The 23,054-nt window shown below is 36.4% G+C and overlaps 2 pseudogenes; one reads left to right on the forward strand and one right to left on the reverse strand.

The window, feature by feature from the left end:
* Positions 1-1,230: 1,230 nt before the first annotated feature.
* LOC118150877 (chromodomain Y-like protein) lies at positions 1,231-19,190 on the reverse strand (annotated as a pseudogene).
* Positions 19,191-19,400: 210 nt separating this feature from the next.
* LOC118150878 (testis-specific chromodomain protein Y 1-like) lies at positions 19,401-20,715 on the forward strand (annotated as a pseudogene).
* The last annotated feature ends 2,339 nt before the right edge of the window (positions 20,716-23,054 follow it).

The raw sequence follows: 23,054 nt of genomic DNA on the forward strand, positions 1-23,054 counted from the left end.
AATCTTCTGTATAGCAGAATATGTAGTTTGTTCAAAATGCTGTGCATACGAAGGCGTGCACCAGTAAGTAAAAATTAAAAATATATTGTGATTAATAAAAAACCTTTTTGCATATTTTGAAAGAGTGTCTGCATTTAATAGGGTGTTTAGAATTTTAACTTATTAAATAAAACATACTTCAAGTTAACTTTGGAACGACGTTGTAAATATCATTAATTTGACATTTCTACATAAATGATTTTATGATTCACTAATACTGCCCAACAGACTCCAGTCTAGAGAGATAGTGGCTTATTTAAGTTACCTAACAGCTAGACAATTTAAAATAAAAAAAATTAATTGATATGCCAGCATAACCCTCTAGCATGTTTTACTTAGGGTACTGATTTTAAAATTCATTTTTTTTTGAAAGTGGTTCTCAATCTGTCTGAATGGCTGAATTGCATGGTGCTATCTCAGTGCACTGCAATGTCCACCTCCCAGTTTCAAGTGATTCTCCTATTCAGCATGCAGAGTAGCTGAGATTACAGGCACACACCTGGCTAACTTTTTGTAATGGTAATACAGACATGATTTTAGCATGTGCCCCATGTTGGTCTCAAATCCTAAGCTCAGAAAATCCAATCACCTCAGCCTCCCAAAATGCTGGGATTACAGGCATGAGCCACTGCTCTCAGGTAATTCTTCTCTTAAAAATACTTATCCTGAAATATGTTTTTTGATTCAGAATTTTCTGTCTCTGAAGTGCTTGTGCCTTCATAAAGAGAAGTGCAACATATCAGGTTGTCCTGTGTTTATATTTGTGGGATAAGAATAGAGGCTGCCTCATTCTCATTTACAGTCAGCATGCTAGCAGAAACAAAGAGATGCTATTTCAGTATTTTCTGTAACTCAAAATTAAAGAAACACACTTTTCAAAAAATATAATATTAGCCATAAAGAAAACTGGAGCTTAAAGTAAGAGTCTAGTGCTCACCAGTATACCCTTAGATTTACATAAGTGAATAAAATAATAATACCTGAGCAAACAAATGTTTTTTATTACATATTTTAATTTTACAATACTGAAATTGACACTGATAACAAATAATTTGGATGGTTTTAGTTCAGCTCACAAGCATTAATCATGTGTGAACTTTTCTCAAGCTCTGAGGATGGATTAGTGCATCTTAAATCTAATAATGAATTCTGCTCAGCGTGGTTCAGTGTCAAAAGCAGACTAACTGAGAATCAAAACGTATGAATTTTGTTTTGCACATACTACAACATGTATTCCATTCCTTGTGCTGATCCCCAGATTTTCTTCAGGATTTCACACTCTGTCTCATTGGCCTGTTTCAACTCTATCTTCATGTTATAGCACACAAGAGCTTTGGAATCCTCCAGAACAAATGAATTGCATGAAGTAATCTCCTGAATTCGAACCATAACTTCTTGTGTGAAAGTTTCAGGCCAAAACACCTGAGAGACGAGGCCTTTGGCACATGCTTCTTGGGCATTCATCTTCCACACATTGATCAACATTTCGTTGGCAGCTGCTCTACCCATTATTTATGGAAAAGTAATTGTGGAACAGCCATCTGAACTCTGCCCAAACCTTGTGTAAGGGGTTTGAAACCAAGCCTTCTCATTAGCCCAAACCACATCACAGAGAGGCAGTATAGATGCACCTAGCCCAATGGCTGGGCCATTGACTGATGCGATAAGTTCCTGAAACTCAATAAAATAATTCACAAAGCATATGATGGTGTCCACTAGTTTAACACTAGCTCTTTTTCTATTATATTTTAAATGCTTCACAAAGTTATTGAATTCAAGACCACAGCAAAAGACACTGCCAACTGCACTGAGCAGCACAAACTTACTGTCATCAAGAGCAGCTTTATCCATAGCACTCTGTATTTCATTCATTACCTCTCTATTCAAGGTGTTATTATGTGTTGATCTGGTTGATAGTAAGATCTGAGTGAAACCATCTTTCTTTCTCACCGCAATGTCTTCGTATGTGCTGGCACTTTCCATTAGCCTCACACTGAAACGCACCCTCTTGTCAAAACGCTGGTCTCTTCCATCATCCATGACTTTTCTATTTTTACCTCTTACTGTTGAACAGATATTAGTGTTTGTTCTTCGATTTGCTGTTAACAAATCTGTAAATGGTACTGCGTCTATTTACATATTTGAAAATGCAAAATCGTCATGCATAAACAAACAAATAAATTGACAACAGGTCTTCTTAAAGAATAAAATTCTAAAAATATTTCTTTACAAATTTTAATGTATTACCTACATAAATCAAATGTAGCAAGAAAAAGAAATATTTTTGTTTGTAATTTTTGATTACATTTTAGGTTTTGGGGTAAATGTGCAGAATATGTAAGACAGTTGCATAGGTACACACATGGCAGTGTGTTTTGCTTTCTTACTCCCCTTCACCCACATTTGGCATTTCTCCCTAGGCTATCTCTCCCCGACTCCCCGCTGGCCCTCTGCTTTTCCTCCTTAATAGACCCCAGTGTTTAGTACTCTGCTCCCTGTGTTCATGTGTTCTCATTTTTCATCACCCGCCTATGAGTGAGAATATGCAGTAATTCATTTTCTGTTCTTGTGTCAGTTTACTGAGAATGATGTTCTCCAGATTCATCCGTGTCCCTGAAAAAGACACGAACTCATCATTTCTAATCGCTGCATAATATTCCATGGTGTATATGTGTCACATTTTTTTCAATCCAGTCTTTCATCAATGGGCATTTGGGTTGATTCCAGGTCTTTGCTATTGTAAACAGTGCTGCAATGAACATTTGTGTACATGTGTCCTTATAGTAGAAAAATTTATAGTTCTTTGTATGTAATGGGATTGCTGGGTCAAGTGAAATTTCTATTTCTAAGGCCTTGATGAATGGCCACACTGTCTTCCACAGTGGTTGAACTAATTTACACTCCCACCAACAGTGTAAAGGTGTTCCTTTTTCTCCACAGCCTCTCCAGCATCTGCTGTCTCCAGATTTTTTAATGATTGCCATTCTAACTGGCGTGAGATGGTATCTCAATGTGGTTTTAATTTTCATCTCTCTAATGACCAGTGATGATGAGCATTTTTTTATATGATTGTTGGCCTCATATATGTCTTCTTTTGTAAAGTGTCTGTGCATATTTTTTGTCCACTTTTGAATGGGCTTATTTTTTTTTTGTAAATCTGTTTGAGTTCTTTGTAAATTCTGGATATCATCCCTTTGTCAGATGGGTAAACTGCAAAAATTTTGTCCCATTCTGTTGGTTTCCGATTCACTCTTGTGACTTTTTCTTTTGCCAGGCAGACGCTATGAAGTTTGATTAGGTTCCATTTGTTTATTTTGGCTCTTGTTGCCAATGCTTTTGGTGTTTTGATCAAGAAGTTTTTGTCTAATCCTATGTTCTGGATGGTTTTGTCTAGATTTTATTTTAGAATTTATATGGTGCCAGGTCTTATGTTTAAGTTTTTAATCTATCTGGAGTTAATTTTAGTGTAAGGTGTCAGGAAGGGGTCCAGTTTTCGCTTTCTGCACATGGCTGGCCAGTTTACCCAACACCATTTATTAAACACGGAATCCTTTCCACATTGCTTGTTTCTGTCAGGTTTATCAAAGATTGTATGGTTGTAGATATGTTGTGTTGCCTCTGATGCCTCTGTTTTGTTCCATTGGTCTATATCTCTGTTTTGGTACCAGTACCATGCTGTTTTGACTACTGTAGGCTTGTAGTATAGTTTGAAATCTGGTAGTGTGATGTCCCCCACTGTGTTCTTTTGCTTAGTAATGACTTGCATATGCGGCTCTGTTTTGGTTCTCTATAAAGTTCATGGTGTTTTTTTCCATTTCTGTGAAGAAAGTCAATGGTAGCTTGATGGGGATAGCGTTGTAGGTGGACTCCATTGGCATCTTTTTCATAGAAGCCCACTTCTCAGGGAAATCTTCTCCCCTGGTGGCTTGTTTGTGGCCAAAGCCTGAAATGGCAATGCCCCTGACAGCAGTAAATAAGAACAGGCATATTGTGGAAAACTGTTTCTTCACATACTTATATTTATTTTTTTTTAATTTGAAAGACTAAAATCTCATTCTACCCTGAGTACACACGCTTCAGGTGGCTTGATTCCACCTGTCATCCTAACTTACAATCCCTTTTGGGCTGATTGTCACTGGTTGATCACGTATTTTTTTAGTAGAGATGAGAGGTGTAGGGTGCTTCAACAGGAGTCTAAATGGCTAGAACAGCATTTTCCAGTTGATTATCAGAATCCTCAAGAATAGGTGAGGGCCCTGTTACTGAAAACTGACCCCAGGGAAATCCAAACACCACTGAAAGCATGGAGAGGCTGACTGGATACAGAGAAGTCTTACATGAAAAATAAGAAAAAAAGAAGAGAATGTTGCAAATATACACAAGATTACCCAAGTTATACAGGGAAAAGATAAAGGTCCAGCACAGTTTTATGAAAGATTATATTAGCCTGAGCACCTAAAGAATCAGTACATGGTAAACACAATTAATTGATCAGAGAACCAATGACGTCAAGAAAAGTTACAGAAATATGTTGGGTTTGCAGACATGATTTGGGTTGGCATTACCATGCAGCTGCTGAAAATAGCTCATCAAGAATTTGTAAAGAGAGATACAGTAAGCTGCTTAGAGAAGAAATGACACAACTGGTAAGATGCTAATCTGTTAACCACAGCTATTAGAAGAAACCCTTCAAAGAAGCAGGGCAAAGAAAATCATGGAAATAAATACCCAGTACGACCGAACATGCCTACAGCACAACCAATGGGCTTATTGTAAAGCAGTGAGGAACTGGAACAATACGTGTCCACACTTGACTAGAAACCAAAATAAACCCAAGAAGAAAGACTCAGGCAAAGATGGAGCTGCCCTCCTTAGTTTGTCAGAATGGACAATAAACTTAAGGAGACAGAGCTCTGATGCCCTCTAAGAGCCCATGGTAAGAATGAAGGTGGAGAGCAAGAACATTAATTTTTTAATCAACAACAGGGTGAAGGATTTGTTGGTAACTCAGTCTGTTACCCCTTTGTACAGAAAGGCAGTAAACCTACTTAAGGCAGCTTGAGTTTCAGAAACACAAGATTTGTGCCTACTATTGACCTGCTCTGTGGACGCTTATATTATTATGGTCAGTTCTTGTACACGCCAGATTTCTCCTACTCCTTTTAGGTAGAGATTTGTTGAGCAAACTGAGAGCTACTATCATGTTCGCAGATAAGGGTTCCCTGAAGCTCAGTTACTGCCTAAGTCAGCTATTATTATGGCTCTCAAAAGAGAAAGAGTGGAGACTCTTTCAAACTCAATCAGAATCAGAATCAGCCACTGGACTAGCAAAGTGATGGCCAGTCTTCTGGGCAGAAGATAACACCCCAGGGTTGGCTGTAAACCAACCTAGGTGATCATCAAAGTAAAGTCAAGGGCACTACCACTTTAAGAGAGGCAGAAGCCAGTACCAAGGGACGCTCTTGTAAGTGTCCAGGCCAGTACCAAGGAATGTTCTTCAAAGCATCTGGGTCCATCTCTGACACCTGAATATTTATGTCATTATAGTTTCTTGCCAGTCTCCATGGAACATACTTCTTCTGCCTTTTTCCATGCCTGGGACCAAGGACTATAGTTTGGTGGAGAATATCTGCTAGGTCGAATAGGAAACTGTGACCTTGCAATCCAACGTGTTCAATCCCTATATGTTGCTAGAACTGTTGCCAGCTAACATGAGCTGCTTTACTGGCTTAAACTGAAAACATACTTCCTTCAGTATCAGGTTAGCCCCTGAAAGCCAATAGCTGAATTCCAGTAAGGGGATCCAGAATCATGTGTAACCACACAGCACACCTGGACTTGGCTTCCACTGGGGTTCAGATACTCTCCAACCATCTTCAGAGAAGCATTGACCCAAGACCTGCAGAGGTCCTGTGTTAAGGGCCTTAAGTTGTGTGCTACTTCAGCATGTGAATGAACTTTTGCTGGGACCCCCAGGGACAGCTGAGTGTGCCAGAAGAATTGACTTGTTACTCGAATACCTGGAGACTTGTATATACAGAGTCTCAATAAAAGAGGCCCACATTTTCCAACAACAGTCTTACTATCTAGAATTTACTCTCTAGCAGGGACAATGAAGCCTAGTAATAGAAAAAATCAGGTTAACAGTAACCTGCTGGTGCCTAAGAATTCAAGGCAGCTATGGGGAATGAAAGACATTTGAGTGGATCCCAGAGTGGCAGGGGGTCTTCTTACTATTAAAAAAAATCTGATATCTGCCCTGTAACTGGGGCTGCTGGACCTAGCAAGATATTTTATGCTCTGTGTGTCTGAGGAAGATAAAATAGCAGAGCGAGTCCTGACTCAGAGCATGTTAATAGTAGGCAAATATCCTGTTCTTCTGAAACTTCAGTTTTTTTAAGTATGTCTACTGCTTTTCTGTATAAAGGAGTCAGTTAACGTTAGTTGGATCTGACTCTGTCTTTCTGGGAGGGAAATGACACTGGCAGGGGTACTCCCTCATGATTGTGTAATTAATCCTGGATGCTGAAAAACTGACTTTTAGTTTTAGTCGTGGATTTTGTATGTTTCAATTTCGTTTCACTCATTTTTATTTTGTCTGTTGTGTTTTAACTCAACAATGGGTATGTCGTCATCGCGAACCTCCACACCTCTTTAATGTATGCTAATAAAATTTTACTCTAGGTTTTTAGATGTCTAAAAGTGTGCCTCACAGAAGGTAGACTCAGGATTCTGTGATGTGGAATAGCCACATTTCAGAACCAGATGGCCAGCAGGTAGAGGGCAGAAGCCAGGGCCAGAGAAAATAATTCCAAAGAAGGCCACAGTTTCTTCTCTTTATACGGGTATTCTAGAAATGTTCAGACCTTGTGAAGGCATTAATATCTCTGGGTTTGGAGCTATTGGCCATGACTCTGGGAAAGGAGAGGGTAATATTAGAGGAATTCTTTTGTTTTTGAGTCAGCCAGAATCTTAGGAGCCTGCAAATCTTGGCTGGTGGAGCAAAATCTTTTCCAAACTGCCTTTTTCTTTGTTCCCTTCTGTGAGTCAAGTTGCTTTAAATGCTGACCTGGCTATGTCAGTCAGAGTTCTGCGTCTTTTGTCATGCAATAATCTTCACTAAATTTTTCTTGAAGTTCATTTGCATGGTTCACAGTGGAGTGGATTTACTTTAGGTCTTACCTATCTAACTCTGTTAGGATAAGAACAGCCTCTGAAAAAGGAAGATGGGCTACTCACTGACTCTGCCCAACGTTATAATTTGGCAATCTGCACTCCGCACTCAGTCCCCAGATTTTTATTGAGCAACTCACTCTCTGCACTTTTTCTTCAGACCGTTAAGACTGCCCCTGTTTTAAAAGCTTCTTGGCATCGGAGAGTGTGTTATTCCCTCAACATTTTCTTGATTGTGGGGACAACTTGTTAGTCTTATTCAGATTGCCCCTGGTCTTTCCTGGCTTCTCGATTTGCTCAGCAAAATGGGTCCACTGTAATGGACTTACAGTTCCCACACGTTATGACTAGTGGCATGTCATGATTGATCAGGTCAGGCTTCCACACAAAGAGAGGGCAAGTCAAACTTCCCAGAATTAATGCTAATGTTTTTCTGACATCTGGACTACAAGCAATGGTTCTTTCTCAGTATTCATTGGTTGAGCAAATCTGCTGTGGAATTCTGCCTGGCTGTGCTCTGGTGACGAATCACACCTTGGCTAATGCATACATAAAAGTGCTCTTTCGGTCTGTGTCACCGAAGCAGACTGGAGTCCCCTGTGGGGATGCTCTTTTTCTAGATTAATAAACTACTATTTAATACCAAAAATGAGAAGACAAAATTGTTTTGGTTTTCTTAATTTACCAAGGGAGAGCTATGCTGTCTTGTTACATTCTATGAGTTATGCACACAATGTGAAATCAGAGAATTGGCAGATATTAAGTGTTTTACAGAAGCCTGCAGTGTTTGTACAAACACATAAATTTAGGCTAAACTTGCACCAAAGAGGTTTATTTATTGAAGTTTGTTGTTGGATTACTGATTTTTTTGAAGTACTGGCACAGTTTTATTTTTTTTAATGGTAATTGTTTTTCACTGAGAAAATTAGCCTTTGTAGATTACTTACATTTAAACCTAGCTTATATGACTATATATATAATAATTACAGAGCCAATCATTTCTATATCTTTGTTAAAGTTTACATGTTTATTTACTAAAAATGCAAAATGCATCCTTTTTTTTAAAGTTGATATGTACCAATTTTTCACCATTTTTTAAGGAGCATCTCTGATGTTGACTTTAGAGCATTTGCAGTAGCTCAACATTAAAACATGGTAGTTTCAGAGTGATTTTTTTGCAAAGATTATTATGAATTATTTAAACTTGCACACACACACACATGCATGTAGATATATGTATATTAGTATATAATTAGTTTATTATATCTCTATCGAATGAGATCACTTGTTTTTATTTATTTATATTTATATAAATTATGGGGTACCTGTGCAGATCATGCAGATTTATTACAAAATTACACGTGTTCCATGGTACTGGTTTTCTGCATCAGTAGCCCAGTCATTTATATTAGTTATTTCTTCTAATGCTATGCATCTTCAATCGCCCAACTTCCTCTTATGTTTTGAAAGTTCTTCACACAAAGACCCCGATGGGGGATGTTTTCATTTTTAAGTCTATGTGTACTTGCTGTTCAACACGGACTTATGAATGAGAACATGCTGTGTTTGGTTTTCTGTTCTTGTGCGAGCTTGGTGACAATAATGGTTTTATCCATGTCTGTGCAGATTACATAAACTCATCTCCTTTTTAATGACTGCAAAATATTTTATGGTGTATATGTGCTATATTTTCTATATCTAGTCTATCATTGATGGGCATTTGGATTTTTAACAAGCCTTTGCTATTGTTAACTGTACAGCAATAAACATATGTGAAGATGTATCTTTATAATAAAAAAATTTATAATTTCTTGAGAATATTCCAAGTAATAAAATTGTTGGGTCAAACAGAATTTCTCCTTATATATCTCTAAGAAAATGCCACACTTTATTCCACAAGGATTAAATTAATTTTCACAACCACCAACAGTGTAAATGTGTTTCGATTACTCTACATCTTATGTTGTTTTATGATTTTTCAATGATTACCATTCTAATTGATGGGAGGTGCTGTATCAATGCAGTTTCATTTGCTTTTTTAAACGAACAGCGATAATGATCATTTTTACACATGGTTTTTGGTCACATAAATTTTTTTTGTAAACGGTTCATATCCTTTTTTCACTTCTTGATAAAGCTTTTTTTAGTCTTATTTTTTTTCTAAATATGGTATAGTTCTTTGTAAATTCTAAATATAAGACTTTAATCAGATATGAAGAATGCAAAATTTACTTTAGATGCTGTTGGGTGCTTGTGTACTTTATTAAAAGTTTTTTGTTGTTTTTGTTTGTGTGTGTGCTGAAACTCTTAATTATATCCCACTTGCCTATTTTGGTTTTGTAGCCATTGGTTTTGTGTTTCAGTTTTAAATTTTATTATGCCTATGTTCTGGATGTTATTGCCTATATTTTTCTACATATATTATGGTTTTTAAGGCTAATTTTTAAATATATAATCTGTATAAAGTTATTTTCTGTAATAATCGTATGAAAGAATTTTAGTTTCAGATCTGTGCATTTGGTCAGCATGTTTTTAAAACACCATTTGTAGAATAGGTGATCCTTTTTTTTGCTTCTGATCTTATAAAACTTATAATAGCTCAGAGCTAGTGTCCAGTAGTTTTGAGAAATCTTGATAATTTATATTTCCCTGATGCATAGTCACCCTGGCAAGATCCTATGCTTTCCTTCACAGAAAATAAGTACTCATTGCATAAATTTGTAGTCATGTAGTCGAGTCATTCCACGGAAATTTACTTTCCTCCTTATTCAAAAAGTTCTGGGTCTTTAAACAGACTCTAATCTGAAAATTGATTGAAATGCCATACTTTTTTTATTACTGAGTTTAACCATTCAGAACAGTCATTTGTCCACTTTACCAGAAAATTTTCTGTTTAGTAAACATCAGTATAAGAGTCATTTTTTCTAATCAATTTCACTTCCAGGATTATGGTGATCCATTAGTTAATGCCAGAGAATGTTTTGGAATCAAATTATTGTCATTATCACACTTTGATAGCTATTCCCTTGCTGTGTTTGATTGTTGAGTACTGCAACTTGGCTCCTACACTTTCTGATCCAATTTCTCTCAGGGTATGAAACTTTTGTAGTTGATAGAGAGTAGTTCTCACCGTTAGATCTGAAATAAAAAAATTACCAGAGCACTAATTAAAGAAGCAGGCAGTTTATTAGAGTTTACACACTCTGTGTCTTCAGTTTCATTGGTGTCTTCTTATGTGTCTCTATACCATGATGTTGGGTCCAATTTGTTTTCAATCATTGCCCTCACTATAACAGTAGACAGGGACACAGGGAGGGGAGTACTAAACACTGGGGTCTATTGGGGGAAAAGGGGAGGGCCAGTGGGAGAGGGAGGTGGAGAGGGATAGCCTGGGGAAAATGCCAAATGTGGATGAATGGGAGAAAGGAAGGAAAACACACTGCCATGTATGTACCTATGCAACTGTTTTGCATGTTCTGCTCATGTACCCCAAAACCTAAAATGCAATAAAAAAAAAACAGTAGGCAGGTGGCACAGCTGAGCATGCAACTGTCTTTGCAGGTCAGTCATTCCTACAATAAAAGCCTTTGATTTTTCCTATTTCCCTATAATTGATAAGGCTTTAACAGCAAAATTAGCAGTTTTGGGCTTGGTATCTGATTCTGAAACTGAGAAACAGAATTCCTGAATTTATTCTTATGTAGAAGATGAAAGACAGAATTCCTGAGTTCATTCTTTTCTTTCATCATCTGGTTCACTGAACTTTGGAGCTACTAAGCAGCTTCATTGTGTTCTTTGGATTTTCATATAGATTTCACTGAATTATGGGTAGAGTTCCTAAACTCCTGGCTTCTCACAATCTGTTGAAATTCACTCAGGGTGGCTGGCAAACTGACGGATAAATATTATGGAATTTATACTATTAAATTCTCCAATTTATTTTAAGGCCAAATAGTCTCATACTTTTGCTGGGCTGCAGTGCTATTGTGCATTCTCAGCTCACTGCAACATCTGCCTCCAGGATTATGTAATTCTTTTGCCTCTGCCTCCAAACCAGCTGGAATTACAGGTGCCCACCACCATACACAAATATTATATTTGTATTTTTAGTAGAGATGTGGATTTTCAATTTTGGCCAGGCTCGTCTCGAATTCCTAACTTGGTCATCTACCCACCTCAGCCTCCTAAAGCTACAGGTGTGTGGCACTGTGATGGGCGTAAGGCCAAAATGTTTTAATGAGACTCATTAAAGCAGCCAGTTTGTATGTAAGAGCATTAGGTCATAGAGTACAGATTAGGTATAATAAAATTTCCTCAGCAAGGTATGTAAACACTACATTTGTTCTTCATATACTACGTTTCTACTTATGTAAGCTTTGTGCAGAATGGCCATCTAATGCAGAGGTAAACGAGGATTAACCATTAATAGTGTTCATTCTGGGCCCAAAAGCCAAAACCTATTATCATTGTGTAATCATCACTATTTTACAAATATTAAAGAAGATTAACCATAAACTAAGAAATCAAGTAACACAATACCTCAGACATAAGAAATTCATAGTAACTTTTATAGCATTTACAGTCTCAGTCATAGTCATCCTGGCAACTGCCAGGATTGCAGTGGCATCTATTACTGAGTCAGTGCAAACAAAACAGCAAATTTAAGGCAAATTAAGACAAAAATTATAAAGTCACTTCATCTTATAGATCTACATTCCCAAGAAATAGTTATATGGAAAGGTGTTCAGATCATCTTCCCTAGTTAACACTTCGGTTCTTAGAGTCACAATTTAGGCAGAAATTAATATTTAATATTTCTATCAATAAAGGTCTATTGTTTTTCCTTAATATTAGGACACAAAGCTGAAATTAGAGCAAGGACAACCTCACTTGAAAGACCTATGTCTGAACACAGTGATGGCCTCAAGAAAACAGAGGGTAATGTTAATAACACAGAACGTGTAGATGTGGAAATTCACTTGAAGTGTCTGATGAAATGTTAAGGCATATATTAGGGAAGATATAATAGTATAGTCACAAATTTTTAGAAGGCTAAATGTCTCTGATATGGCTGAGTGAAGGTAGCCAGTTCTTACATGAAAGCATTAGGTCATGGAGTAAACATAATGGATAATAAATGCTTTTCCAGTTAAGTCTCTTTACCAAACATTCTTTTTTTTAATACTCTATTTATTCATGCAAATACTCCTTATGCTACATTGACTCTCAGTTGCTTGTCAAAGGGAATTGTACATTAATGGTGGTTTTCTCCCGGTCTGGGAACCAAAACCTTTAATCATGTTTAAGACAACAATTTTAACCATAGTAGCCATATTAAGTATTCGCAAATGTGTTGACATAAAATCCCTGTTATTAAATATATGCTAAGGAAATGTAAGGAGAAATTGGGAGTGTTGGTTGGTTAATGGCAATTAGCCCCTAAAAGCCGTTAACAGTCTGGTAGCCAAACTCTTTTTCTCTACTGTGCCCTGTGAAATAGTGTTTTATTCATCCATCATTGGGTCACTGTAAGGACAGACTTCCACAGGTGGTGACAAATATCTCATGTGGTGATCTTGATGTGGTTAATGCCATAACAACTGATGAATCAGAAATGTCAAATGTATTTATTTTGTACAATTCCACGAACTGCTTCTACCAGAGACTATCAGTGTTTTTCATATGATTAGAAATAGTTTACGTGGCATCATTATATCAGATTTTATTAAGTAGCCCAACTCCAGAAACAACAAATACAATGAAGAACCTTTCTTTTCAATATTATATATTTTTAAAACCACTTCTGGTACCAACTAGTGTATTCCTCAGGGTTCTCTCAAAGGAAAGATGCAAACATATAGAGGTGAGTTTATTAAGACTTAACTTACAAAATATCAATATTTCACAGAGGCTGTCTGCAAGCAGAGCAGAAAAGAGGATCAGTGCAAGTCCCAAAACTGTACAACTTGGAGTTCTACATATGAGGATAGAGAGTATCTGTAACAGGAGAAAAATATAGGCCAAGAGGCTACGCCCATCTTACCATTTTTTCCTTGTTTGTCTGCCTATTTTAAATTCATAGAGAGTTGAATAGATTATGCTTCCACAGATTGAGGGTGGATATGCCATCTGTAGCACACTGAATCAAATATTGATCTCTTTTTGGCAACACCCACAGAGACAAATCCAGAATTAATAATCTGTATCTCTTAATACAACCATCGCAGGCTCCTGGTCATAAATCTACAGGTTTCCATTGTTGTCTCACCTATAAGCCAGTTACAGACAGAATTCCAAATGCTAGACTGATATACAAGAATGAAAACTAATAGTGGCTTTTTTTTCCATTTCACCCATTTATGCTGAATAATGTAATTAGAACGCATTTTTTTTTCTTTGAAGCACATACATTTGTTGTAGTCAGCCAGACTCTAAGACTTTTTAGATTATCTGCTATAGAGAACAGTTACACAAAATCTCTCTTTCCTCTAAATCTGACAAGATATCAGGATTATCATTGCTGTGCTGGATTTCTTTTTGTCAAAGGTCCTTATGAGAGCTGGTGAGATGACAGAATGGCCAGCGGAAGAGAGTAACTACACACTCTATGCTTTCTTCTCTGCTGAAGATGTAGTGAGTGTTGAGACCATCAGATGTGAAAAGAAACTTCCAACTCCAAGGTCTTCTCTTTTCAGAGACCTATATACCTAATAAGATGATCAGCTGGATGGAGATGCTACCCATTTTATCGTGTTTTGTCTGCAAAGTGACAATCACAAATCAACACCCTACCTGAAGAAAAAAAAGCCATGCACTCTAGATCTTCTCTCTGGTGAGAGCTGGATATTCAGGACATTCATCTGCTCATGGACAGGAGTTAACATATGGGGCCCTTTTCAGAGCTTTGTTACTCAGTAAGTCTCTTTATATTGTTCAGGCTCCACCTGTTCAAGTAACTCATTATCCCTGAATGCAAAATAATTATTTGAGATCTACTGAGTATGTGAAGAGAAAGATCTGTAACCAACACAGAAGTAAAAATGTCTCTTGCCTGTCACATTGTGGAAGACAAAAATTGGAAGAGGGCTCTGGCTTTTCAGGTTGCACAGACACAGGAGCTCTAAATACCAGAGCTGTAATACTCTTGTTAGGGTTTTGCTGTTTCTGGCACCTTCAAGTTTCTGGGTGCCACTACAAATCTCAGTATCAGCTGAGAATCTTCTTGCAGTATTCCTAGTTTAGGTTCGGTTACTCAATGAGATGAAACTGTAGCTAAAACCGGAAAACTTTCATTTTGCCACAGCTGACATGCCTGATAGTGTGTATTAGCTGGACCCCAAAAATGCTTATACATGCCTTTTCTTTCTATGCAATGTTTTCCCATGGCAGTTGTTCAGTACAGGCCTGTAATCCAATATGAGTGCATTCCATCAGACAGAATAGATAGAATAAGCATATCAAGCCAGAGATAAACTCAGGCAAAGGGACATCTGCCCACAAATATTTTCAACTGGCAAGATAATATTCCCAGGATTCTTGATAGAAGAAACATAACTGGTTGTGTTTAGATGTCTTACATTTATTGGATCTTGAAGTGCTTATAATTTATTGTCCACCAATTTGGTATTTCTCAATATGTTGCTATTCATGGAGTGTTGATGGCAAGATATTACAAATATGAACTATTGAATAAGATATACATTGTCATCTCAATCTGTTTGGAGGACAAAGGGTTTTTACTGGGGCACGATGGAGGCAGCTGCCTTGAAAACATTAGTATAGAACAAAATTAGACAACAATTGAAAGGCCTTAACCGACACGCATGTCTCCAGTCTAACTGTTTGTTCATGTCAATTTTGTTCTCAGTGGTCTCTCTGGGAGGATCAAAGGGAAATTGCCCATTAATTGCATTTACTCTGGGGCCCAAAACCAGATTATTGTCTCAGTTCTATCATCAGATTTTTAACATGGTTCATTACCCTGAAGAGTGTTATCTTAGAACCTTTATTGTAATATCTACAAACTAAGCCTGCTGATGAGTCAGGGAATCTAGTTTGCTTGGTTGCATTTTGCTCTCTGATGGCAGCCAACAAACATATCCTAGGCCACTTGACACAGTGTAGTGGTGAGACAGTGCATTCATTCATACAACATTGAGTCAGAATCTGCAGGTCAGATTTCTGCAGTGGTGGTACACACGTCTCAGTTTATGCTATCGTAAACACAGCTACAATAAAAATATGTGTGCATGTGTCTTTATAATAAAATGATTTATAAACCTTTGGGTATAAGTCCAGTAATGGTACTATGAGATCAAATTGTACTTCTATATTTGGATTTTTGACGAATTGCCACACTGTCTTCTACAGTGGTGAAACTAATATAAACTCCCACCGACAAAGTAAAGGTTTTCCTTTGTCTCCATATCTTCTCCAGAATCTCTTATCTCTTGATTTTTTTTAATTATCGACATTCTAACAGAGGTAAGGTGGTATCTCAGTATGGTTTTGATTTGCATTTTTCCAGTGAGCAGTAATGATGATGTTGTTTTTACATGTTTTTTGACTGCATAAATGTTTTTCTTTGAAAAGTGTTTGAATAAATTTATGGTCCACTCTTTTTATGTGGCTGACAGTTTTTATCTTGTGGATTTGTTTGTTCTCTGTAGATTCTGGATATATGTTTCTTTTCAGATGCATGGATTGCAAAAATATTTTTACATTTTCTCTTTTGCCAGTTCACACTATTAATTTTTATTTTATTTTATTTTATTTTATTTTATTATTTTTGCTGTTCAGAAGGTCCTGTGTTTAATTAGGTCTCATTGGTCTATTTGTTGCCATTGCATTTCCTGTTTGAGCATAAAGTCCTTGACCATGTGTATGTACTGAATGGTATTTCCTAGGTTTCTTTCAAGGGTTTTTATGGTCTTTGGCCTCTTGCTTAATCTTTAATTCATCTAGAGTTATTTTTTTTAAATTCATAAGAAGGGATTTTGTTTTCACTTTCTAAACATGGCTAACTAGTTTTTTCTTTTTATTTTATTTATTTATTTTTTTGAGTCGGTGTTTTACTCCTGTTACTCAGGCTGCAGTACAATGGCATGATCTTGGCTCAGCACTATCTCTGTCTCCAGGGTTCAGGCAATTCTTCTGCCTCAATTTTCTGAGTAGCTAAATCTACAGGCACAGGCCACCATGTCCAGCTAAAATTCTGTATTTAATAAAGACTGGGTTTCACTCTGTTGACCAGTCTCGATCTCTTGACCTTGTTATCCATTCTACCCAGCCTCACAAAGTCCTCAGATTACAGGCATTAGCTACCGCACCCAGACTAACCAGTTTCTTAAAAGCCATGTATTAAATATGGAATACTTTTCGCATTGCCTGTTTTTGTCTGGTTCCTCAAAGATCAGATGTTTCTTGCTGTGAGGCATTCTTTCTTAAGTATCTGTCCTGTTGCAATTGTCTAATCAAAGTTTTCATACCAGTACCATGTTTTGTTAAGTACATAACCAAATATTTTTACCTGAAAGAAAGAGAAAGTATAAATCAAATAAAATAAGAATCATGGAAGACAAGAAAGTAAACATTAGTATAATTGTTTTATACTTCTAATAATGATATGCTTTTAGTTACTTTAAAAATGTGCTCTTGCATAATTAACACATACTGGTGCAAGTGCATTATTAAAATGATGATTTATTTATATAATTTCTATGCTACTCTTATTTTATGTGAAAATACTCAGGGAACAAAAACAAAATACTACCAATTTCTGGAAAATTCATGATAAGTAACTTCAGAGTACTCTGTGTAGCTCTTCAACTCAACAATAGATCCAGTGAAAAAATTAACATTGTGAAATTTTTTTGCAAATCCAGTGTTTATCTGAAAGTTTACAGCTTTAAAAACAAATTTCAATAGTAAAAAGCAAAAAATATTATCAATTTTATGGCATCGACCCACAATAGCTATTTATTTGTTATTAACCTCTTCTGTGCCATGCCAATTAAAAACCTTCTGAAGCAGCTGGCAAGAGTAAGAAAAAAAACACTCTGCCTTAAAAGTCTCAAAATGACTTAGGCACTGAATTATTCTTTTTATAACAGAGGTCCTGACAGAGATGAATAGTCATTTCTTCATTCCCCAAGACTGTGTAGGTTTTTCCTCTTCCTGTTCAAGCAAAATTTACAATATAATTTAAAGATGCAGAACAGATTTTTTTCGGTTTTTCTATTTATTTGAATTTAATTTCCTCATGTTTTCCTTTTAGGAACTAAGCCATTTGTAAACAATAATATTCAAAATAAATACATATGCATGAAAGTATAAATAAATTGTTATAATAAAACGATATATCCCAGAGCTGTGCAGGCTTAAGGAAGACCAATAAATAAATTAGATAATACCGATTTTTTGTACCGAAAGAGCCTAGATGATGACCAAACAAAATCGCTTCAAACAATGCAGAAGAATACACTCTGATTTTGAAAATAACAGCATTTTAAAATTTAATTGCACTTGATAACGATTAAGAAAACCACCAAACAAGAAGTGAAATAGAAAATTACAGCTTATTCCAGGAACAAAAAATATTATCAATCATAAGGTATTTCTGAACAGCTCAAATGGCAGGTTTTATAAATGTAATTTCTGAAATCAATTTTTATAGAAATGGTACAGAATAAACTAATGAAATCCAGAAAATTTATGAACAAAATAATTATTAGTAAAGTGTGTGAAATTATTGTAATGTGTTAACAATCATAGAAAGAAAATTACAGCAACTGAAAAAATTCGCTATAGAAAATTGAAAGTAGGCTTGAGTAGAGGGAAGACAACAATTTCAGAAAACCTTAAGAACAATAAATTGAAATTATTATGTCAGGAGAATAAAAAATATATGAAGATGTGAGAACACTGCCTAGAAACCTGTGGGCAGCCATCAAGCGGCTATACTTACACATTTTAAAGGTTCCAAAGCAGAGACAGGAATTCAGGTAAAGTATGTAAGAAGCAGTGGTCAAAAATGTCACAAATGTGGGGAAATAAACATCCCGGCGCTCAACAAACTTTCAATGTGATAAACTCAAAGACACACAAAAACTTACATAATAATTTAGCCATTTCAAACAAAAACAAAGAGAACCCTGAAAGCAGGAAAAGAAATGACTCCGTATGTACAAAGAACTATCAAATATAATCAAATTTTCTTATATCTCAACACTCACAGACCGCAAAGCAGTAGAGTAGGACATTTCAAGTGATGTAAGAAAAACTTTCTAACAGAAAACTTTTGTGCAAAAATTGTCCATCGAAATTGAGCAAGAAATTATGATAGACCCAGACAAAATCGGGGTGTTTTCCAGTAGACGACCCTTTAAGAAATGCTATATAAATAGTTTAAGGTAAAACAAACAGATACGTAGTAACAGTATAAATAAATAAGAAGTAAAATAGAGACAAATATATAAACAATTATACAAAATAAAACAAAATTGAAATTGTGTAACTTCACAATTGGTTCTACATATAATTTGGAAAACGAATACACTTAATAGAAAGTTATCACTAAAACTTTGTATGTCTTGTTGTCATACAATAAGGACAGATATAATTTTGTGAAATGAATAAGTAAAATAACAAATAACAACTTATAATTTATAGGTTTTCATGCTGTTGCAGGTGTGCTCGTATGACTTTAATAATGTTATAACTTTAGAACATTCAATATAATTGCCATGGCAATGACCAAACACAGTAACAGGCATGTAGAATGCTTTGTGCACTATATAGGAGTCAAAGCCATGGAATTAGGTAATTTTACCTAAAGCTACCTAGCCAGCTATATTGGTATTATAAGCCCAAGTCCAAGCTGTCCCAGCAAAGATTAAGTGTGAAGAGAATAAGGCTTGTGGACTGCTTCTTCACACACCTTTTACTACAGCAGTGTCCACGAAGTGGAAGAGGCTCATTTATACATAGCTCCTGGTGAAGCACTGGAGGTGGAAAGCAGTGGCTATGAAGAGACACAACTGAAAAAACTTAGCACAGCAACTGCCTCAATTCTGTCTCTCTCTTCATGGCTTCCCAGGAGTATGATGTTGAAACTATTATTGACAAAAGACAACATAGAAATGGGATGACAGAGTATTTGGTTCTGTGAAAAGGGTATGCCAAGCAGGATGACACTTGGGAATGAGAGCAGAATCTCACAAACTGTAAAAAATGTATTTGTGACTTTAACAGATGACAGACGCAAAAGCAGGAAAAATCGACCTGTATCAGAACAAGAACGACTTCTTCAAACAATGTCAGGAAACGAACTTCCAGAACTTCCACGTCTAGCTTTTATAAGAAAATTCCTAAAAGGCCATCGACTGGCAACCACAACAAATCCAAAAACAACCAGTTGTTTGCTGCCAGACAGAACATTAGAATAAACAGGGTGGCACTTTTCACCGACCCAAAACATTTGGGGCTCATAAATTCAACTATCACAACACTTGTTTCTCAGAGCCCAGTTAACGGCCAGAACACAGTTAGTGCCCATTTGAAAACTGAGAAACTAGATCCTGTTGCACCAGTTCAGGAGGACAAGGTGGTGTTTAAGGTGGCAGCAGAGAAACCCTTCAGAATTACATCAGATCCTGACACAGAACGGTATGGAATAGAAAACAGGACCCACACACCACTACCATTGTCTCATATGTCTGACTCACTGCTTTCATGGCCACAGAGTCAGAGAACGAAGAAGGTATTGTGGTATTGATGTACCCTTCAACAGCCAATAAAAAAACAAACAGGTATTCATCCGTTTCAAGAGTGAAAGCTGGAGAAAGAGAAATTACTGATGATAGAAAAGACCAGCCTTTTATCAAGAGGATGCATTTCACCATAAGATTAAAAGAAAGTGCCAACAGATACAGAGACATTGCAGTCAAGAAAGATGAGGGATTCACCCACTAATTGCTATCCACTATATCAACAGAGAAAAATAAACTAAACACAGAAGTTATTACAGAAATCATGAATGCTGTGGAAAGGGCTGCTGTGGATGACAGCAAGCTTGTGTTGTTCAGCGACACTGGCAGTGTCTATTGCTCTGGTCTTAATTTTGGGTACATTGTGAAGAATATTTTTTTCTCTTCTTATTTTTTTATTGCATTTTAGGTTTTGGGGTACATGTGCAGAGGATGCAATACAGTTGCATAGGTACACACATGGTAGTGTGTTCTGTTTGCTTTCACCCCTTCACCCACATTTGGTGTTTCTCCCCAGGCTATCCCTCCCCACCTTCCCCTCCCAGTGGCCCTCCCCTTTTCCCCCCAATAGACCCCAGTGTTTAGTACTCCCCTTTCTATGTCCATGTGTTCTCATTTAATGACAGACACAGAATGAGCACTGAAATGGTGGACATCATTAAGAGCTTTGTGAATATTTTTATTCATTTTTTAAAACTTATCATCGTATCTGTCAAAGGCCCAGCCACTGGGCTAGGTGCATCCATACTACCTCTTTGTGACTTGGTTTGGGCTAAAGAAAAGGCTTGTATTCAAACCCCATACATGACCTTTGGACAGAGTTTATATGGCTGTGCTACTGTTACATTTCCAAGAATTATGGGTAAAGCATCAGCCAATGAAATGTTGATTGGTGGGCGAAAGCTGACAGCATGGGAGGCATCTGCCAAAGGCCTCATATCTCAGGTGTTCTTGAAATCAACTTTCATACAAGAGGTAATAATTCAAATTAAGAGGCTCACCGCCTGTAATCTGTTATACTGGAAAAGTGTAAGGCCCTTGTGTGCTGTAATATGAAGATGGAGTTGGAACAGATCAATGAGAGAGAGTGTGAAATGCTGAAAAAAATCTGGAGCACAGCAGAAGGGATATAATTTATGTTAAAGTATGTTCAAACAAAAATTGATGAGATTTAATACCCAGTCTGACTGCTTAGGACACAAGAATGAAGATTAACGAATATATAATTGCCTGAAGATGCGCTAATTCATCTTAATAGCCTAACATAATTTCAATTAGATTTAAGGCTTGGAGGTAGAATTGAAAAAATCTGAGCCCCTTATTTAATATTATGAAGAAATTGTAAAACACTATAGATTTAGAATAAACAATAAAACAACTTCTTTGTTCAAATATCATTACTTTATGCACAGAAGAGCCGAAATGTAAAAGCACACTGGTGATAACTAATTCTTTCTTTCATGCTCTAATTGTTATCCCTACTAAAAGTAAGGTGTGAATTGTGCTCTATTAGATTTCAGTAATATAAAAATTTGTGATAATGATTGTTTTTTTATTTTTATATTCCAGAATGCAAAGTCAATTTAGGTAAGCTTCAATCTCTGCTCCCCTCACCCAAATAACATCTGAGATATTGCCTTTGACTTTGTTGTATCACAAATACCTCAGAGACAAAAAATTTTAAATAAACGAGATGTAGGTATGTGTCAGAGTAGTAAATTTCAACATATATTTTACTCATGATAATTCTTCCAAACTTAACATATGCTTAAAATTTATGCTGAGATAATAATTAAGTTTTATGCCTTTCTAGTCATTACGCAGTTACCATAAATAACCTATTATTTTTCTAAAGTAAAACTTTCTGTACATTATTAGTGAATCATGGATTCATTTAGATAGTAATATCCAAGTTATTTGATGTGTAGCTTTTTTTTTTCCCAGAGCAAATCCAGGTTTATTAAGATAGTAAACTGGTGATGAAAGGAAAGCTGTTCTGTAGACAGAGGAGGACATTACTAAAAGTAAGAGGAGGAATGCATCCACCAAATATACGGTGGATGCATTTATATAGTTAAGTGCTCTACTGCAGGGTTTTGAGGTAAAAGATTAATTTTTTAAATAATTTTTTCGAGAATCAACATTATTTTCTTCTACTGTGGAAGTATCTTTGTTTCATTTCTGTCTAATGCTATATAAAGTAAGTGAGAGAAACTCATTAACTCGAAGCATATCATTTTTGTCTACTACAAATAAGTTTATCATACAGTGCATTTTGCACACAGATTTGAAGTTGAGCTCTGACTTTAGGGTGTTTAGCAGTGTTCTTTCACGGTCACCCAGAGAGAACTTACAAAAGAGGTCATAGCTCAGACACTATCAAAGAAAAATCATTCTGTGAGAAATAAAAAGTATCAACCCTTTTTCAACTCATTTTTTTTACATACTCTAACCCACATATTTTACAGTTTTGCTATTGTGCAAAGCTGTATAACTCCCTGTCTATGAAGAGATAAGAAAAATTGACCTCAGAGAATCACCCTATATGAGGATTGATGGATATGGAGAAAAAAATAAATTCTACTTTGTAACTGCATTTTAGTTTTTGGGGTACATGTGAAGAACATCCAAATTTGCTGCACGGGTAAACCCATGGCAGTTTGATTTTCTCCCTTTTTATCAGTTTACATAGGTACCTCCAGAAGGTATTCTGGGTCGTGTTAACATGGGGAATGTAATCCAAATTTGCGCTCCAGCCAGTAGTGATGACATGCATTTCCAATTCTTTCAAGGGTAATGCATAACAGACATGCTGAAAACCAACAGGAGAGTCACCTTCCCAGTCCTTGAACCTCATTATGGCTCAGCCATTGTGTCAGCAAGCCGCCTGACAATAGGTTTATGCTCTTTGCTATTTTATTTATTTTTTATCCTTCTTGCCATCCAGACGTGGAAAAAGGAAAGAGATGGAGACAGATAAATGGAATGCCCCCATTTGAAAATTTTTCATACCATTTTATAGAGAAAGTTCTTACTCTCACCTTCAGCCTCTACTGTCAGGGTTTTCTCATGAGA

Source organism: Callithrix jacchus, chromosome Y (assembly GCF_049354715.1).
Source record: "Callithrix jacchus isolate 240 chromosome Y, calJac240_pri, whole genome shotgun sequence".
Lineage (NCBI taxonomy): Eukaryota > Metazoa > Chordata > Mammalia > Primates > Cebidae > Callithrix > Callithrix jacchus.